Source organism: Stegostoma tigrinum, chromosome 13 (assembly GCF_030684315.1).
Source record: "Stegostoma tigrinum isolate sSteTig4 chromosome 13, sSteTig4.hap1, whole genome shotgun sequence".
NCBI lineage: Eukaryota > Metazoa > Chordata > Chondrichthyes > Orectolobiformes > Stegostomatidae > Stegostoma > Stegostoma tigrinum.
The window spans coordinates 33,081,451-33,085,746 of NC_081366.1; the positions used below are offsets into that span (position 1 = coordinate 33,081,451).

The 4,296-nt window shown below is 42.1% G+C and overlaps 1 pseudogene; it reads right to left on the reverse strand.

The window, feature by feature from the left end:
• Positions 1-657: 657 nt before the first annotated feature.
• On the reverse strand, positions 658-1,012 carry LOC125458451 (cAMP-regulated phosphoprotein 19-like; annotated as a pseudogene).
• Between the last annotated feature and the right edge of the window lie 3,284 nt (positions 1,013-4,296).

Below are 4,296 nucleotides of genomic sequence, written 5' to 3' on the forward strand. Positions count from 1 at the left end.
AATACCATTTTGCTATTGTTGATGGCCCACCGTGCCTCATGGATGCTCAGTGCCAGGTTGCTAGATATGTTTGGAATCTGTCACATTTAACTTGTTGACAGTGCCACCAATAAAATGAGCGGCATTTTCAGTGAAAATACTGTAACCGGCTTACACAAGGACTGTGGTCAAGGCTTTTTAGAATTTTACTTCATTGGTTCCCCCATAAACTGATGAATATTCAGGCTAGGTAACTACATCCTTTGTGACTCAGCCACCAAGCTCAATAGTGCTGTTACTAAGCCATTATTAGTGATGGACACGGACGTCTCCTTCTCAGGGCCCTTTCTGTGAGCTCGAAATGCTCCTTCTTTTCTCAAAGAAACACTCCCATTTGGAGCAATATTACTACATCAGCTAAATGGGTGGGGAGGGGCAGTAGGTGGTAATCAGCAGGAGGTGTTTTGTTCATATTTTATCAGTGCATGGTTTATTGCCTATGAAATCTCAGGCTGGTCCTCGGTCTGAATTTGAAGGGCTCTCTTGCAGCAACTTGGTACTGTACTTATCTGCTAAGCTGTCAGTCATCATGCAAAGGAACAAGGAAGACAGCTAAAACACAGGAATTAATAGCAAGAAGAAGGAATGACAAGAGTTTTATGCATTCTCCATGAGGTCTCAGATAGCCAGTTTGTCAGTAACAAGGGAAGATTTTCTCTGAAGGAGATCTTGTGGAGTGGGAATGTGTTCCCCAATTCACTTGGTTCTTGTCTGCTCCACTGTTTGGCAGCTGCTTGTTCTTTATTTTAGCTTTAGCCACACTGTAATCTCCTGAATCAAAGTACTTCAGATCCTTCCATAGACATTTCCTCAAAATCTCTGATCCACCAGGTTTTTGTCCCAGCTTTGGATATTTTAGCTTCAATTTTGCTTCCTCAGCCTTTTCAGGACTGATTACCGTGTCATCCATTTCCTGCCGTTCTTCACCCAAAGCTGCTTCAGACCACCTCACCTCCTCATTCCTTGATGACATCGCTGCCACCCTCAGAGGGACCGCTGGATAACTGAGTCTTAGTTGAAGCATATCCTTCTGCACTGCCGTCTGCGCAAGGTAGAAAGTATTCAGCCCGGAGCTCGGTCGCCAGTGGTGTAGTGCAGGGATCTGTTCTGGGACATCTGCTCTTCGTGAATTTTTTAAACCACTCGGATGAGGAAGTGAAAGGGTGGGTTAGTAAGTTTACCAATGACACGAATATTGGTGGAGTTGTAGACAGCGTGGAGGGCTGTTATAAGTTGCAACGGGATATTGACAGGATGCAGAGCTGGGCAAAGAAGTGACAGATGGAATTCAACCCAGAAAAGTGAGAAGTGATTCATTTTGGAAGGTTGAATTTGAATGCAGAATACAGGGTTAATGGCAGGATTCTCGGCAGGGTAGGGGAATGGCGGGATCTTGGGGTCCATAGACGCCTCACAGTTGTCATCCAACTTGGTAGGGTTGTTAAGAAGGCATATGGAGTGTTGGCTTTCATCGGCAGGGAAATTGAATTTAAGAGCTGGCAGGTTGTGCTGCAGCTCTATAATAGCCTGGTTAGGCCACACTTGCAATATTGTGTTCAGTCCTGGTCGCCTCATTACAGGCAGGATGTGGAAGCTTTAGAGAGGGTGCAGAGAAGATTAATCAGTATGCTGCCTGGACTGGAGGGCAGGTCCTATGAAGAAAGGTCGAGGGTGCTAGGGCTTTTCTCATTGGAGCAAAGAAGGATGAGAGCTGACTTGATAGAGGTGTACAAGATGATGAGGTACACAGATAGAGTGGATAGTCAGAGACTTTTTCACAGGACGGAAATGACTATTATGAGGGAATATAATTTTAAGGTGATTGGAGGAAGGCATAAGGGAGATGTCAGAGGTAGGTTCTTTACACAGATGGGTGGAAGCATGGAATGCGCTGCCAGCGGTGGTAGTGGTGTCAGATACATTAGGGGCATTCAAGCAACTCTTGGAATGACAGATGGATGATAGTAAAATGTAGGGTATGCAGTGTAGTTTGATCTTAGAGTAGGAAAAAGGTCAGCACAGCATCATGGGCTGAAGAGCTTGTACTGTGCTGTATCATTCTATGTTCTATGCTCTATATTTGACCTGGGAAGACTGTTCAGTAGTCTCAGAGCTATTCCTTTTTGTCTATGCACCTCTGCAACCTCAAGTGGGTCACCTCCGTCAATGGGACAACAATACCAGGGATTCTAATAATGGTGTCTGAGATGAATTCGCTAAATGGTGTGACTCTATGAGAATTGTGAGTGTGGTTGCTTGACAAGTCTGTGGGACAGCACTTCCAATTTTGGCACAAACCTCCAGTTGTTGGTGGGGACATCTTTGCAGGGTCAACAAGGCTTTGTTTGCCATTGTCATTTTCAGGGGTCTGTCTGGTTTCTTTCCTTTCTATAAATTTTGTATTGACTGAGTATTTTGAATGGCTTGCTTGGCCACTTCAGAAGGCAGTTAAGAGTCAGCCACATATGTTTTATGCATTGAGGTGAACAACTCTAAAAACAATAAAAAACGATTTGAAATTAATTCTTTGTTGCATTCATGTTACATGATACTTAGATACTAGAAGTATGACAGTTTTTATTTGCTGCTCTAGGTGGCTGCCTATTTTTCTTATTGGTTGCACGAGCCCTAGTCTTTGTCGAGGCATCAATTTTTATTTGATTACATTCCTGTGAAAGTACCAAGGACATCTCCCTATATGAAAGATATACTTGTAAATTGCTGTAGTTGAATCAATTGGATGAAACAATGCAGCAAGTATAAGCTCTTTACTTAGGATCAAATACTTAAGATGGTATGAATGGTTGGTCCTGCAGGCATCAGAGTTAACTGTAAATTAAAGACATTGTGTTGTGCCTCTCAAATAACATTAGACTTCAAATGATATTTCCCTGGTGTGAAACAACTTGTATATTTATGAAATAAAATTGCTCTTGCTGATGTAAGTAGTAAGCTTGACATGTGGAACCCTGATGGCCATATGGGCTGTATTTAAAAGATCTTGGCAGCCTGTAAAGCTAATCAAGCTGTAAAGTTTCTGTGCCCTTTCCTCTTGGTATCTCCTTTCTGTTGGCAAATAATTAAGATGTTGCCTGGCAAACATGACATCAGTTCCTTGCCTTTGTGCAAGAATGCACTGAGAGTTGGTTTATATGGCATCTGCTCAAGACTAACATTCAAAGATTGGCAGAGAAGGCTTTGGAACAAAAACTGAAGAGAAACCAATGTTCTCAGCGTGTGGACCTGATGCCATGAGACTTCATAGAACCAGGGTCAGTGTTGAGTATTCTTCTTGTCTGTTTAGCTCTGAGCTGTTACCTCTGGAGGATTTCTTCTACCAGTGGGATGAAAATACCAGGGATTCTGATTGTGATATCTGGGATAAATTATCAATAAGGTGTGGTACTATGACTATCATGATGTCAGGTTGTAGCTTGACTAGTCTATGAGCACTTCCTATTTTAGCACAAACCCTCAGTTATTGGTGATGATGTCTTTGCAGGGTCAACAGACCTGTGTTTATCATTGTCATTTCCAGGTTGTGATCAAAACCAGATGTTCTGCTTTGTGGACCTGCATAGGCTCATTTGTAAAACAGATGTCAAACAGTGGGTGGCAGTGAATGTGGTTCACTGACCACCTGTTTCTGCTGCCCTTATGTCTCTATTCATATTATGGTAAGAATTTGTTCCAGGGTTAGAAAAGAACTCACGTCAACCAGATGTATTTGGGATGAGCTACAATTCGACTCCAATCAAAGCTGAGATGTAAAAATTACACTGCTGCATCTTCAGCTTTTGACTCACATCATCCAATTCATGTAATGCTGTTGAAACTGTCAAAGGCTTCTTATCCAGCTGTCTAGCTTGCTTGCAATTTGTAATGCACCAACATTTGCAAATAGGGTTGCTCACTCTCCAGGATTAGCCTGGAGTTTCCAGGAATTCAGGATTAATCACCAAGGTAATGCTACGTTCAACCTTAAAGAAATAAAAGAAGGATATTAAAAACAATTAATTTATTCTGTTGTTTCCTTTAAACATTCCTCATTACTAGATATAAAAATATTGAAACTGGTGTTAAAAGGCTATTTGGCTGACAGTCAACCGTAATTTAATTGGCCGACGGATCTTTGTGCTTTCTAATTGGTGCTGCGATGCAGTGATTCATGAGAATAAATATGTCGGCTGACTGATGGCTGGAGCATGGAGGCAAGTCATTTGGTGAAAACTCCAAGAATAAGATTAAATCACACAG